The 16,973-nt window shown below is 39.6% G+C and overlaps 1 protein-coding gene across 1 annotated transcript in view; it reads right to left on the bottom strand.

Annotated features, from left to right (window-relative positions):
* Positions 1–16,973, bottom strand: part of SNTG2 (syntrophin gamma 2) — a 529,846-nt gene that overhangs the window by 165,587 nt on the left and 347,286 nt on the right. The window lies entirely within an intron of this gene.

Raw genomic sequence — 16,973 nt, forward strand, 5'->3', positions numbered from 1 at the left:
CAACTCATTGACAATGAAAAACATCAAGAGCAGTAAACAGAGCCTACAGTTGTTGGATCCACCTCAGCAGTGAAACAAATTATTCCTTTTGTTAACTGCCTGTATTAGACTTATGATGGTTATTACTGATTTATTTGCATTTCATTATTTTAAATGTGGGGGTTGGGAGAAGAAGATGCAACAGTAACTACTGGAGTCAGTGGATACAGACTCCTGTCATGTGACTGAGGTATATGATCATTTGTAACCATGGCACATGACCAAAGCCAGAAAATCAGCATTCCTGTGTGTCACACCTTTGTTATACTTTTAGCTGCCTTGGCTTCTCTCTGCCCCATAATAAATCTGGTTACTTCTGGGCCCATGCTGTTCTGTAAATCTGACCTGTGGCTGCACCTCCATCCTCCACACATCATTCCACTCAGGCAGGAATGGCTGCCATGTAGCAAGAACTACAAACATTGAGCGTGTGGGGAGCACATGAAACAGAACAGCAGCTTCCTGGACTGGACTGTCTGTGTGGAGACTCTGTAGCATATAGAACTAGAAAGAGAATGCAAAGGAGCCACAGTAGTCCCCATTCCATGGGTTGGTTTACTAACAGGCTGCATTTTATAACCCAACACGCATTGTAGTGGAGGATAGAAAGCATGCCTCTATATTTTTCAGAAAGTATATTCAATTTTCTTAGGAAACAGTGCAGACATATTAAGATCCCCTAATATATATTGTAGTCCTTCACGCATATTTTACCTTGTTAAACAAAAGAAAAGAAATGGAGAATGCCATGGTGTTTAGAAGGCCTATGATGGCTTCACTGGGATATTTACACAATTTGGAAAACTAAGAATAAGATATTTACTTACCACTAGATTGTGCACATTGCATATAGCCATGGCATATTCCCTGCATAGCATAGCTCTTTGGTATGTAGGGGGAGTGCACAACCTACTACATCCACATTGCTGCCAGCTCTGCAAGGGCTCCGTGACATTCCATGCACCCTCGGGAAGCAGGGAGAGAGGAGCAAAAGGTTTGGTATGTGATAAGAAATAACTATCATGTCATAACCGGTAACTGGTTAAAAGATAGGAAACAAAGGGGAGGAATAAATGGACAGTTTTCAGAATGGAGAGAGGTAAATACCAGTGTGCCCCAGGGGTGTGTCTGGGACCATTGCTGTTCAACATATTCATTAATGATCTGGAAAAAGGGGTAAACAGTGAGGTGGCAAAATTTGCAGATGATATAAAACTATTCAAGATAGTTAAGCCCAAAGCAGATTGTGAAGAGTTACAAAGGGATCTCATAAAACTGGGTGACTGGGTATCAAGATGACAGATGAAATTCAATGTTGATAAATGCAAAGTAATGCACATTGGAAAACATAATCCCAACTATACACACAAAATCAGGGGGTCTAAATAAGCTGTTAGCACTCAAGAAAGAGATCTTGGAGTCATTGTGGATAGTTCTCTGAAAACACCCACTCAATGTGCAGTCAAAAAAAAAGTAACAAAATATTGGGAATCATTAAGAAAGGGATAGATAATAAGACAGAAAATATCATATTGCCTCTATATAAATCCATGGTATGCCCACATCTTGAATACTGAGTACAGATGTGGTTGCCCCCTCTCAAAAAAGATATATTGGAATTGGAAAAGGTACAGAAAAGGGCAGCAAAAATAATTAGTGGTACAGAACAGCTTCCATATGAAAATAGATTAATAAAACTGGGATTTTTCAGCTTTGAAAAGAGATGATTAAGGGGGGATATAATAGAGGTCTATAAAAACATGACTGGTATGGAGAAAGTATATAAGGAAGTGTTATTTACTCCTTTTTATATCACACGAACCAGGAGTCATCAAATGAAATTAATAGGCAGCAGGTTTAAAACAAGCAAAAGGAAGTATTTCTTCATACCACACAGAATTAAGCTGTAGGACTCTTTGCCAGAGGATGTTGCCAAGAGTATAACAAGGTTAAAAAAAGAACTACATAAGTTCATGGAGGATAGGTCCATCAATGGCTATTAGTCAAGATGGGCAGGGATGCAAAAGTATGCTCTGATGTGTCCCTAGACTCTGTTTGCCAGCAGCTGGAAATGGGTGACAGTGGATGGATCACTTCATGATTACCTGTTCTGTTCACTCCCTCTGAAGCACCTGGGATTGGCCACAGTTGGAAGCCAGGATACTGGGCTAAATGGACCATTGGACTGACCAAGTATGGTCGTTCTTATGTTTTTAACCAGAACCAGGGTTTTGGTCTAGGCTCATCTCCAATTTTATTTGGAGAATTTTGGAAATTGCAAGTGAAAGCAAAAGTGATGTGGGTGATTGGATTGGAGAGACTTTCAAAAGCTTTGCAGATATTCAAATTTTATTAGAACCAGCTTCTGATTATTAGCATTTTTTTCTAAATGAGAAAAAAATACATGTAATACAGAATAATTTCTTTAAGTATTTTATATAGCTACTTTTATAAGTTTGGGATTTTCTGTAGTGCTCAGCATTGGCTTAGCCCTATTCCCATTGAAGTCAATGGTAAAAAGCCTTTCAACTTCAACAGGAGCAATTAGGCCACACTGATTGCTTTTGAAAATTCTTTAGTTTTGTTATTATTGTTGAGAATTTACAGCTTATCAAAGATGCTGATTTGACACCCCTGAAAATCAAAGTCTGCATGTAGCATTATTGTAACCCTTTCCACACTTCCTCTCCAAGAGTTTCAAAAAATTGGCTCTCTGGGGACCATCTCTGGGATAAGATGATCATTTATACTCAATATTCATTTCACACCTTAGTCTTTCTCTTTTTGATGAGTCTGTCAATTAATGCCAATTTATTTCTAATATCTGTCCTTTAGGAAATGCACTGAATTCAGGAATCTTATTGTAGACAGAGGACTGAACAGGCATCTAGTCACCAGGACAGACTTCAACTGGTGAGGAGAATTTAGGAGACAGCTTCTGTAAAATTTTGAAACATATTCTACAATAACTCATTGGGGTCAACCAGCAAGTTCTCTGATAAGTAGCAGAACTAATCAGACATGCTTCCACGTTGATGCTTCCACAGGGAACATGGGGAGAAAAAAAAACAAACAAGAGATTGGTGGAAGCTCACAACTTTTCAGTTTCTTGTGACAAGTGATCTGCAGAGCTTGGGCAACTTTTTTTTTTTAACTGTTATTGTCCCCTGTAAGGAAAATATTATGTCTAGAGAGATAAATAACATTTTGAATCTTCTCTAGTAATGTAATTTACAGCTTCAATTAGGGCTGCCCCTTGACAGCCATTGTACAGTGTTCAAGGTTAACATCTCAAATATTTATTTTTATCAAATGGAATCTGGAAAGGATAGGCTAACTAAGCCAAAATTGTAAGTACATGTTATGATCTAATTTTTGAAAAGTCATATTCATATAGCTACACTGAAACCTGTTTGGAATCAGATTTTCCTCTTAAAACTTTTGTTTGGTTATGGGTTATATATTTTTATTATATTTTCATAAAATGGAAAACAAATATTAAGGGTGTGATCCTGCACTCTTTGCTTACCATAAACTCTGACTTCAAGATGGCCATGTTTGACTTCAGTGGGTATTTTGGGAGTATAAAGAAGGCAGAATTGAGGATTGGGTCCTTTAGTAGTTAATATATTTTAACACTGAAAGACTTTCTCCATAAGAATGAAAAATTGTGAAAATATAGAAATATCAAACAATAATTTTGCATTTCCTGATGCAATCTAAAATTCTTACATTTACTTTTTAATAGCATGTGTATTACCATATATAATCAGCTTGAAATTAGTTTGATGATTATTAGTTGTTTCTGGCAAGTGTTGTGCTAGGTGCTGTACAAAGACAGAATGGTGCCTGGCCAAAGATTTTATGTTCTGAGAAAGGCAAAACAAAAAGGCAGAGAGAAAGGAGATCAGCAAACAAGTAAAGATAATTAGTGTGTCCATTTGTTACAACAGAATTTTCTTGGTTACCACACATGCTACATTATGTATCAGTATATGCATGCTCTCTATATAAGGTATGTATTCCTACAATGGGTCTTAATATAGCACACTGATGTCAGTGAGCACTTATTAGCATAAAGAGTTCCAATAGTGAGGCTTCTTGCATTAGTAAGAGCTCACCAACATAGGTAAAGGGTTCCACAATGAGGCCTATTATTTCATTATATATAAAAGACATAGGGTGGATCTCCACAGCCTAGTGGGCCATGGATTAAGAAGAGCCAACTTGGTTTCACAATGCCAGGTTGAGAGGTGGGGGAAATGATGTGGGAAGATTGTATTAGGGATCCACAATACATGCATGCCTAAGATCACAACTCCACAGGAGTTCCCTGGACCTTGCAGATGGGATTTTTCATGGTGAGGCAACTGGAGGAGGGGTAGCATCAGTGGATCCATTACTGAAGGATCCATCAACCATTTCTCTCCCATGGTGGTGGAGTGCACCAGCTGCAACACCTGCTGAAGTCCTGGGCTGCAGTAACAATCATGGGTAAGGCTACAAGTCTCTCACATAGGTCATGGAAATCACAGATTCCATGACTTTCTGTGACCTCTGCAGAGGCCACTATCAGCAATTTGGATGTGTGGGAGGGGACTCAGGGCTAGGGGGTTGAGGTGGGCGTTTACCTCAGGGTGGGAGGCTCCCTTGCTCCCACTGGCATGCGCCCCCTGCAGCTCCTAGGTGACAGAGAGGCCAGGGGAGGGTCGCCACACCATGCGCTGCCCATGGCTGCAAGCCCTGCCCCTGCAGCTCCCATTGGCTGTGGTTCCTGGCCAATGGGATCTGCGGTAGCTGGAGCTTGGGGCAGGAGCAGCAGAACATGTGCGCTGGCCCCTCCGCCACGTAAGAGGTGAAGGGACGCAGAGCTGGGTAGGAAGCCCCTGCCAGCTGCCCCCCCTCCCCAGTACCAGCAGGGGTCCCGGGCCACCTCACCCAGCACCTCCAGCCCCCCCCCCCCCCCCCAAGTTCCAGTCAAGGAGGGTATTTTTAGTAAAAGTCATGGACAGTTCAGGGACCTGTGAATTTTTGTTCATGGCTCATGACCTGTCCATGACTTTTACTAAAAATACCTGTGACTAAAATATAGCCTTAGTCGTGAGTAGTGGCTTAAAGTGAGTGCAAGGAGGGGGGATTAGTTCTCTCCTTTCCCCACAGCACTACAAATCTTCCAAGCATGCAACTAATAATTATGCTGAGTAATGGGGACAGAATTTAACCCTTTCTCATTATTTCATAACTTGTTACATTTCAGTAAATAGCTATTCTATTTCATTTTCAGCAGCATTTGTTGTTGTTACCATCAGTGTTTCAAGAAAGAACATTCTTACATGAGACACTCCAATCTGTCTGTGCCATACTATAGAGCTCCACTTCCAGGAGAAAATATAGAGAAACCAAAGCAGAGAAAATGGAAGAAAGACTAATACTAAAGACAGGTTTCAGAGTAACAGCCGTGTTAGTCTGTATTCGCAAAAAGAAATGGAGTACTTGTGGCACCTTAGAGACTAACCAATTTATTTGAGCATGAGCTTTCCGTGAGCTACAGCTCACTTCATCAAGAACATGGTTCCTTGTCATCTTCTTACCTCCTCAATAGGACATTTCCAAGCCTTCTGCCACCTGTCCAGTGCCAGAATCCAGGTGTCAAAATTTTTAAAAATAAATTTAATAAATTCATCCCACATTGTTCCGTTTAGTACTAAATTACCTTGTAATTTATGGGTTAAATCATAGAATATCAGGGTTGGAAGGGACCTCAGGAGATCATCTAGTCCAACCCCCTGCTCAAATCAGGACCAATCCCCAATTTTTCCCCAGATCCCTAAATGGCCCCCTCAAAGATTGAACTCACAACCCTGGGTTTAGCAGGCCAATGTTCAAACCACTGAGCTATCCCTCCCCACTAACATTTAATGTTATATTAAATTTATTATCTGACTGAAATAATTTCATGAGGAGTTATTCTTTGGAAACAGCTGGAAAGCCAGAGAAATCCAGCTAACTTCTCCATCTAAGTTGACTTCCCCAAAACAGGTAATTGTACAGACTCGGGTCCTTCTTTCCTGGAATTCTCTAAATGTCTCAATTACTATAAACTTTCAATGCTGACCATAAATAGCACTGAAATGCTCAAAAGACATCTTTGACTCTCTTCAAGATACTGTTTCTTGTGATCAATAAAATATTTCCTTAGTTTGGAGCTATCTGACATGAATGGTAAAACTGCATTGCTCCAACTAACTTCAGAAGGTCATAAGAACATAGTCAGAAAGACCATTAAATAAAATAAAGGGAAAAATGGTAATATAAAATCTTTTGAAAACAGTCTGCAAGTCAAGAATGTGAGAACAGTAGGGAGTCCAGATTCTGCTAATTCTAAGAGTATGGATGACATGTTAAAATGAATCTCTGGTATGTTAAGTACATGGTGACTTTTTGTTATCTTAAATGCACAGTAACTTTCAGGGCCTATTTGGCTTGATTCATAAAGGATGTCTTGTTAAATAAACTAGCTGAGAAGAAAGAAATCTACAAAGATAGAATCATTTCCTCCACTTTGAATCTTCTAAATTAAATTATTTCAGTGTCCAATGAAGCTAAAGAGATTTGTTGTAGGGGGACAGGGTGCACTTTTATCTTTGAACATTCTGCTTTCAATCTGTCCCCAGTAAAGTCAATGGGATTTTTGACATTGACTTAATAGAAGCAGCATGTAACCCCCACTAACTTATCTTTAAAAGTTCTATTTTTTTGGAAATTATGGGCCAGATTTTCAAAACTTTCTAAATCTTTTTGCAATTTAATGAATTTATAAACCAGATTGAAATCCTTTAGAAAAATTGGTCCACTGACAGGGGTAAGTAATTGTGAAGGGAGGTAGAGTATTTATAGTGGAGCTCATCAAATATTTTGTCAGAAAATTTCAGCCTTGCCAAAAAAATGTTTTTCCTTCAATAAATTGACAAATGCTTTCCTGGAAGGCTTCTGAGGCTCAGCTACCTGAATCTGCCTCCCTGTCTCACCGCCAGCATTGGGGTTGGAGAGGCAGAGATCCTGGGCACTCAGACTTTCAGCTTACCCTCCAGTTTTAGGACCTGAATACCTGGGCTTTCTGCTCTGGCCCCAGAGATGCGGGAAAGGCTGAGCAGGTGGGTTCGCTGTCTCATCAGCACCTGGACAGGAAAGGTCTAGTAAAATTGACCAAAGCTTTCCAGGGGGGATGCTGATGATGATTCTCCACCTCCCTGGCTCTCGGCCTCCCTCACTTGACAATTTCACAGCTTCTCAAGTCAATTTCATTCAGGGGAACAGCTGGGAAGCAAAAAAATTCCATGTAGGTTCTCCTGAAATGGAATTTTTCTTGGAAACCCTGCTCATGAAAAATGTTGTGTTTCTGACATTTCATTTCTATTTGAGTTGAACAATTTTTTCAAAAACTCAATTTTCTTTTGTGGGAAGGAATTTCCATTTTCTGGATAGTTCTTGTGCCGAGCAAAGGGAGCAGCTGGGACTGGGTATGCAGCACTAATTAGTATATTTTTCATTTTTAAAAGATACTATGCAAATTATTTATCAGTGTTCATGAGAGACTCAGAAGGCATTTTATTTTGTTGTTGTTGTTGTTTGGCTGTTTTTTAATTTGTTTGGAATTTGGAATCCAAATCTACCATACTTAATTAGCCACCACTCTCATGGAAGTCAATCTGAGTTAATTCTTCTGATGCATTCCTTAAGACCTTGAATTTTAAAAAAAGCACTTAAGCCTGTTCTTATGTCCCTCCTTATTTATGAAAGCACTTACATTCTTGCTTAGCTATATGCATGTTCTTAAGAACAAATTTGCTTTCTTGAATTGAGTCCTAAGTGTTTTTTGTGATTTTTCCACATATTATAACATAAGTCCATGGGAGTTTTGCCTTGCTATGAGCTATAAGATCAAGCCTTGTATTGGCTGAAGTTCTGCTGAACTGATTTACATCAGAAACATAAAAACAATATTTTTAAGGGGGAAAAGTGCATATCATATATGTAATTATTTTACCATTAAACATGTATAGTTAACCTTGCAAAATGTACTTGTGAAATAATTCTTGTAAAAGAAGACATCTCACTGAGAATATCTTTAACTGAATGCTCAACTCAATTTCTCTCAGATATCCCTCACAATTTAGTGCTAAAATGAACTGTTGGAGTGTTTTTTGCTAGAATGCATTGAAATGATGACCTTGTTCAATAATACCTGATTGTAACTGTTCCTGACTTGCATTGATGAACTAGTGTATATGTATATTTTATAACTATATGGAACTAAATAATTTTACATGATGAAAATTATTTATGAAGGGACAAGTTACAAATTATAGATTAAAAACCCCCACCTTGGATAACTTAAACTGAAAGACTCAAAAATCTTATTTACTTTTCACTGTTTATGCTGTTAGATTACATTTTGCATTTCTCTCAGATAGAATAATAATAGAGTCGTGTGTTTCATATTTGTTTGTATTTAATTTCACTTTCCAGTTTTTCTGTAGTAGCACAATGCCAATGTGTGTTTGCAAGCACTACAGAAATTTTATTTTTAACCTGTTTGTAAAGGAATTTTAAAAATGGAACTGTTTAATTTGTTCTTAGGTTTAGTTAAAGCTTAGTTTTACCAAATTCCAATTATGAGGCCATTTTGACCTGATATGTCCCTTCTGCTATGGTAAAATATACATAATATATATTTGGGGGAGTTTAATACTTAATTCTGATGATATACCCCATCTGACTACTGAAACTTTCCTCCATTTTTCAGGCCAATACAATATTTACATTGCATGTTCCCCTAGGAAGAAAGTAGAAAAAAAGTAGCAACGCAAGTCTTACTCAAATTCTATACAGGTTCTTCTACAACACTCATCAACATAGTATCCGAGTGCTTTCCAGTAGTGCTTTAAGCAATATGAGTATCTACTGTCACATGTTATTTGTTTGCTAATCCTCATCCCAGGGGAAGAAGTCTGTGCAGTAGAGTATTTTGTTTTGTGAAAAAATTTTTAAAAAAACATATAGCACATTTGCACATAGCACCATGTGTACACACACACACACACACACACACACAACACAGGTATGTGTTTGTTAGAAAGGCAAGGCCAAAAAAAGGAAAGGTCAAAGAAAAGGAAGTGGTGAAGTTTGTGACGGTCCTTGGTTGATGGGGGAGTTCATTCCATAGTGACAGACTGGGCCTCAATAAAGTTCTATTCTATGAGATCTTGAACTTGGTTCGGTGTTCTATGGGAAGCTAGTGTAGAGAGCAGAGGACAGCTTTGTAAAATTAGCCCTTATAAAGCACCCAGTATATATAAAACTGGATGAGACTTTATTCTGTTTGCATATTATAAATGTGATCAAGTCATGATCATTTGTACCTAAGTTACTGTTCATTTTTAATTCTTTGATCCGTTCCTCTTTTTTGTCAGATTATGTCAAATATAGAATTCTCCCATGTTGGATGTCTTGTTTAAGCAACGTTCGAGTTTCAGATCCATATGAGAGCATTGTAAGTATGCAGGTTTTATAAATCTGTCCTTTTGTATATTGTAGGCTTGGCTTGACATAAGTAACTTGCCTCATTTCTTAGTGCCTTGAGTAGAAAGCTGAATGGAAGATTATATTGTCATAACAAGCAGTATGCTGGAATCAGGATGGCTAGCTAAGAGCAGCAGGAACATCCTGGTATTATTAAACAAGCCTAAATATAAGATAAGGTAAAGGTTAGATTATGCATGAATAGCACATGGACAGAGTATGCTGTACAGGGATTGGTTCCTGTAAAGTAACCAGCTCGTCCATGAAGTGTATAGTTAGGAACTAGTGTTGGTAGAAATATATATAAGAAAACGTTTTGTTGCATGACTTTGTATCTGTGATGTACACTGCATCCATCATCTGCATTTGAGTCTGATCAACTCAGTATAGCTTTACTAATGTGCCAAATAAAGGAACCTGAGTGATGAGTTTGGAGTCAAATTAAGTTTTTGTGGAAGAGGTGTCGAGGGAACCTAACATATATAGTTCCATCTTCTTTTGGCTCCAGAACCTATGCTAGGTCCTTCATGATTAAGGCTGCTAAAATAATTCTCTTTAGGATATTTGGCTGACTGTGCCCTTTCGATGACAATTTACTGCCCAGATAGATGAAGTTATCTACTACCTACACAGTTTGTCTGGAAGCACAGATGTGTTGCACCAACTTCTGGATTTTTGTTTTTGCCCAATAAAACCCTTAGCCCAAGGGCAGCTGCTTTGTGCTGGAAGCTCTCTAGGGCATCTTTGAAACTGTTTGTTTCCTGACCAAAGAGGTCAACATTATTTGCATAATCCAGGTTGGTAAAAGAAGAAGACCCCATAGTTATACCGATATTTGCTGAAACATGTTCAAAGAGCTTATTCACTGTGCACAGGGCTGGGGCCAAGACACATTCCTGCTTTACCCCAGATCTAGTGTAAAATCTCTCAGACCTATGCGTCCCCTGAATTATTATGTAGATCTAGAATTAGCCTCAGGAGGATGTTGGGAACACAGATGACTCTTGTATGGCCTTCCACAATGCAGCTCTAACAATAACTTGTAATGCTGTCATTAGACCTATCTAGTTAAATTCATGATGGATCTGAGGCCTGGTCTACACTTGGAGCGGGGGGATCGATCTAAGTTACGCAACTTCAGCTACATGAATAATGTAGCTGAAGTCGATGTACTTAGATCTACTCACCGTGGTGTCTTCACTGTGATAAGTTGACAGCTGATGTTCCCCTGTCGACTCTGCCTGCACCTCTCGCTCCGGTGGAGTACCAGAGTCGACAGAAGAGGGTTCGGCAGTCAATTTATCGCATCTAGTCTAGATGTGATAAATTGACCCCCACTGGATCGATCGCTGCTCGTCAATCCAGTGGGTAATGTAGACAAGACCTAACATAAATGAGAGAGCAAGTATAGTGTCCAGTGTAGATTGCTCAGCAGTGAAATCCGATTGTCCTGGGGGATGGTGTTTCACAAGGAGAGGCTGGAGTCAGGTGAGTAGGACATATGTGAGGACTTCTCTAAGGGCAGGAAGCAGAGTTATTGGTCTTTAGCTACCATATCCAGTGCATGGGCCTTTCCACTTATAGGGTGAGATAATGGTCCCTTCCTTCCACTCTGCCGGTACCTTCCCAGTTGTCCAGGCCCAGAAAAATACTACACTCATGGCTCTTTTGAAGAAGTTCAGGTGTTATGCTGTTGGCTCTAGTAGCATGCCTGCTTCACAGTTTCTTTATGGCAGAGTGAACCTCTTCCAACTAGATGCAGCTATACAATCAGTTGCAAACATACAAAATGGGAAATGACTGCCTAGGAAGGAGTACTGAGGAAAGGGATCTGGGGGTGATAGTGGATCACAAGCTAAATGAGTCAACAGTGTAACACTCTTACTGTTACAGACATCATTCTGGGCTGCATTAACAGGAGTGTTTTAAGCAAGACACAATAAGTAATTCTTCCTCTGTACTCCATGCTAGTTAGGCCTCAACTGGAGTATTGTATCCAGTTCTGGGTGCCACATTTCAGGAAAGATGTGAAATAATTTGAGAAAGCCCAGGGAAGAGCAACAAAAATGATTAAAGGTCTAGAAAACCTGACCTATGAGGGAAGGTTGAAAAATTGGGTTTGTTTAATCTAGAAAAGAGAAAACTGCAGGGGAGGGAAGTAAATTATAACAGTTTTCTAGTACATAAAAGGTTGTTACAAGGAGGAGGGAAAAATTGTTCTCTTTAAACTCTGAAAGCAGGACAAGAAGCAATGGGCTGAAATTGCAGCAAGGGCAGTTTAGGTTGGACATTAGAAAATCTTCCTTTCAGAGTGGTTAAGCCCTGGAATAAATTACCTAGGAAGGTTGTAGAATCTCCATCATTGCAGATTGTCTAACCTAATTTTAACAAACTCCTCTCAGGGATGGTCTAGATCAGTGTTTCCCAAACTTGGGACGCCGCTTGTTCAGGGAAAGCCCCTGGCCCAGGTTTGTTTACCTGCAGCGTCCGCAGGTTCGGCCAATCACAGCTCCCACTGGCCGTGGTTTGCTGTGCCCGGCCAATGGGGGCTGCGGGAAGCAGCAGCCAGTATGTCCCTCAGCCTGCGCCATTTCCCGCAGCCCCCTTTGGCTGGGCACAGCAAACCGCGGCCAGTGGGAACCGCAATCGGCCGAACCTGTGGACGCGGCAGGTAAACAAACTGGCTGGGCCCACCAGGGGCTTTCCCAGCACAAGCGGCATCCCAAATTTGGGAAACACTGGTCTAGATAATACTTAGTCCTGCCTTGAGTGCAGAGGACTGGACTGGAAGACTTCTCAAGGGCCTTTCCAGTCTTACGATTCTATGATCTACTGCTAATGCATCCAGATCTGAACATGGAGTTGCTTTAGGATGGTTAAGTGCAGACTCATAATATTCTTTTTACCTTTGCAGAACTTTTTCTTGTTTATGAGCATAGACCTGATGCAAAGTCCAGTTTTGGGTCAAAGTGATTGAATAGTTTTGCATACAGTTTGGAATTTATTAGATCTAATTCCCACTTCTGCCTCTTTTGTCAAGTTCTCAGAATAAGCTTTATGATCCACTTTTGATCTCACTTAAAAATACTTTGTAAATGTTTATGTTCAGTGTCATCATAGCACTGTCTGGCTTCAGATTTCTTTTGCAAAATTTGAAATATCTCAATTGCACAGCCAGGGGCATTGCTTGTAGGTTATGGGATGGCATCTATGGCTTCTGAAATGCCTGTTCTTATGGCCATTTAGGCTAATTCTATATCAACCAGAAGAGTATGTGGTGCATCAAATTTGTTTTTCACTGTGACGTGTTAGCAAGTGCTGAATTTTTATATACATGTTGTGCCTCAAACTTAGTTGAAATCAAGCAGCAAATGCCATTTTAGCCACAAGAAGATGATGACTAGTGTTTGCCGGGGCTTCTGCACCTCTGTAGTCCTAGTATTACATTGCTATACTACAATTCTGGACTGATTCAGGGTCCAGCTCATTCCTCATCTGGCCATTGTTGGATATCGACGTTTCCTGATAGATATCTAAACACCCGAACAAACTGCCAGTAATGGTAATGTTGTGATAAGCACAAAGGGACAGTAATCTTAGAGTTGTCATTTATTGCTCTGGAGCAAAATGGCCTGAGTATAGCTCTGAAGAGATTTCTGGGATGACTAGGTACAACATCATGTCTCCAAGTATAATAAATTGCATATGCAGCGGAATAGATTGCATCATTGCTGCCAGTTGCTGATAGAATTCATCTTTAATAGCATCTGTAGCTTCATCAGTGGGGGTGCAGACTACAGTGATGGACAGAAGCCCATTGCAATGCCTCTGGTTTATAACAGTCAATCAGACATAGGGTTGGACGTTTTGAGTGATTTATTAAAAAGTAGTTAGAGGATGAGTCCTATCCTGTTTATATGCCTGGTTCCTCCAGAATACAGTAGACTTGAATTCACCACAAAACGTTGACCTTTATTCATGAGTCTCACACTAGCTATTCCAGCATCTGCAATGTTGTATCATTTCAACTGTTGGACTAGTGAAACCTGGTGATGACTTTATTTAGGGTTAGTACATTTCAGGGGGGAAATCTGCAGATGATACAGGCATTACAGAGTTTGGCCTAAAATGTGGACCATATTTCATTGAACACCCACTGGCTCGCTGTATCTCCTTGGGACAAAGGAGATGTAGAGTAGTGATTTTGTTTGGGGACACCAACCCCCTTCTTAGAAACCCTTTTGCACATAGCAGATCGTTCTGAGGTTGTAGCTCTTCCACCTTCACCACAGTTTGGGGAATAATTTTCCCTCCTCTAGATCAGCTGTTGGCCTTCACTTCTAACTCAGAGCAGGTGCCCTTATTGGATACTACTGTCCAGAGCAGGTAGTTTATCTGATCCCTCTTGATCTTTTTTTTTTTTTTCAGATGAAATATAATATGGGGTTGAACCATCTCTTATTTCTAAAACTGAAGCCTCCCATCCTGATCATGAATCATTATATTATCTTCAATTTTTCAGTGAATATTGCTCTGGCTGGAATTAGACGTCCAAGATCAGTAAATGCTAGTTAATGTTCATTCAGGTTGCACTTGTTAAACATTTTTTTGTTTCTTTTATCTCTGCAGTATTATTTACACTTTCAGAAGGTTGTTATCGAAGGCCCTGATTCAACAAAACACACATGTTGTCAAAGTTCCTCCCCCACTCTGAACTCTAGGGTACAGATGTGGGGACCTGCATGAAAAAACCTCCTAAGCTTATCTTTACCAGCTTAGGTCAAAACTTCCCCAAGGTACAAAATATTCCACCCGTTGTCCTTGGACTGGCCGCTACCACCACCAAACTAATATTGGTTACTGGGGAAGAGCTGTTTGGACGCGTCCTTCCCCCCAAAATACTTCCCAAAACCTTGCACCCCACTTCCTGGACAAGGTTTGGTAAAAAGCCTCACCAATTTGCCTAGGTGACTACAGACCCAGACCCTTGGATCTTAAGAACAATGAACAATCCTCCCAACACTTGCACCCCCCCTTTCCTGGGAAATGTTGGATAAAAAGCCTCACCAATTTGCATAGGTGACCACAGACCCAAACCCTTGGATCTGAGAACAATGAAAAAGCATTCAGTTTTTTACAAGAAGACTTTTAATAAAAAATAGAAGTAAATAGAAATAAAGAAATCCCCCCTGTAAAATCAGGATGGTAGATATCTTACAGGGTAATTAGATTCAAAAACATAGAGAACCCCTCTAGGCAAAACCTTAAGTTACAAAAAAGATACACAGACAGAAATAGTTATTCTATTCAGCACAATCCTTTTCTCAGCCATTTAAAGAAATCATAATCTAACACATACCTAGCTAGATTACTTACTAAAAGTTCTAAGACACCATTCCTGGTCTATCCCCGACAAAGAAGACTACAGACAGACACAGACCCTTTGTTTCTCTCCCTCCTCCCAGCTTTTGAAAGTATCTTGTCTCCTCATTGGTCATTTTGGTCAGGTGCCAGCGAGGTTACCTTTAGCTTCTTAACCCTTTACAGGTGAGAGGAGCTTTCCCCTGGCCAGGAGGGATTTCAAAGGGGTTTACCCTTCCCTTTATATTTATGACACATGTACTTAACTTTAAGTTCAGTGGAACATAAGTGAGCACTTAATTTCTTTGCAGAATAGAGATGGGATTACTCACCTGCTCAATCAGGCCTAAATTAATAAAATGAGCACAAACAAGGTTGGTTGAAGTATTAAAAGTGGCAACGGTGAGCCAGATATTAAAATACTAGTGGGTTAGGACTTTCAAACATGCCAAGCATTGGCTTAGATCTGCTCCCACTAAAGTCAACAGTAAAACTCACATTAATTCACAGTTAATTAGATCCCAACATAGAGATTCTATATGCTGTTTTACTCATTATAAAAAACATTTCCTAACACTGAGAATAACTAGAATATAAAATATTTTCAAAGGCAGTAGTGAAATCTCCATTACTTGAGTTATTTAAACAGATTGCATAAAGAACTTAAAAATACAGTGAAGGGAAGAAATCTACCCTGGTAGAAGAATGGAAAAGGTCATTTTATAGGTTTTTTCCTACTTCTCATATGTGATTTTCTCAGAAATGCAACCTTACCACAGCAGTATTAAAAAAGAGTGCTTTGCTTTTCTAAGGAAAATACAGAAGATGACTCCTCTCCTCTCTCATATTTCATTAAAACAGAAAAAGGGAACCAACACAGTGCTGTTTTTTGTCTTTTGACACCTAGTGCACTTAAACTGTGACTGCTGAAGCAGCCGCTGTCATCTGAAATATTGAAATGTGCCTGACAGTGCTCATCTATTGTGACTTGTCCCTTTTCTCCTCAGGATTCCCAATGGAAGACTGAGATATTGATGACTACTGTAATGAGCATAACCAGTACCTAAACAAGGTAGCTATACTTAGTATTTGTCACATTTTATGCTCATACATTTCTAAATGAAAGAGCATGAATTGGAAATCAACTAGAGATTCAAGAAATACACTCTTAATAGTGTTGCCCCTTTTCATTCCAAGTAGCTAGTCAAAGTTCAGGGCCCTGAGGATGTTCCAGCTGGAAGTAGAGATTGAGGAAGTCTGGTATTTTCTGCAATCTTGTTTATTTACAAGTAATGTACGATGTCCTGTACATTACCCTGAGCAAAGGAGCAGTTTTTTAGCTTATAAACCCGAAAGCTCTTTAGCCAACATCAGATCCAAAAGCTTCATTCTAGCTTTTTACACACACACACACACACACCCCTCTATTTCTCTATGCAAAACAATACTCAGCCAAAAGCTCCTGGGCATGTTCACACACACCATTTTATCTTAACTGTAAGCAAAAGGCCTCAACTATGTTATTTGAAGGCTGAATTCACACTTATCAACCTCAATGGGGGTTTTAACTCATCTTATAACAAGGATTCATCCAGCTCATAGCCATATGTTTTCATCCTGATGATGGAATCCTAGATTTTCAGATGTGGAGTGGAGGTTGATTCTACCAGATATCACTAGGTGTGTTACTTTCATAGCCAGGACACTCATCTGAAATCTTGAAACATCACAGGAAAATTAAAAGAAAAAAGCTGCAGGAAACAGATATTCAGGATAAACTCAAACTTCAGAGTTCACTAGACAATAAGAGAAAAAATGGTCTGTTCAGTTCGAAATGACAGTCAATATCTACATGTTCAAAAACAGAACTATATATTGTAGAGAAAGGATAGAAGTGGGATATCCTACTCACTGGTCTGGCTACTTGCAACCTAAAAATTCCCCAGATAACCCACCCAGGAATCTAGATAGGTGGGTTAGCTGGGGAATGT

The sequence above is a fragment of the Lepidochelys kempii genome, chromosome 3 (assembly GCF_965140265.1).
Source record: "Lepidochelys kempii isolate rLepKem1 chromosome 3, rLepKem1.hap2, whole genome shotgun sequence".
NCBI classification, from domain to species: domain Eukaryota; kingdom Metazoa; phylum Chordata; order Testudines; family Cheloniidae; genus Lepidochelys; species Lepidochelys kempii.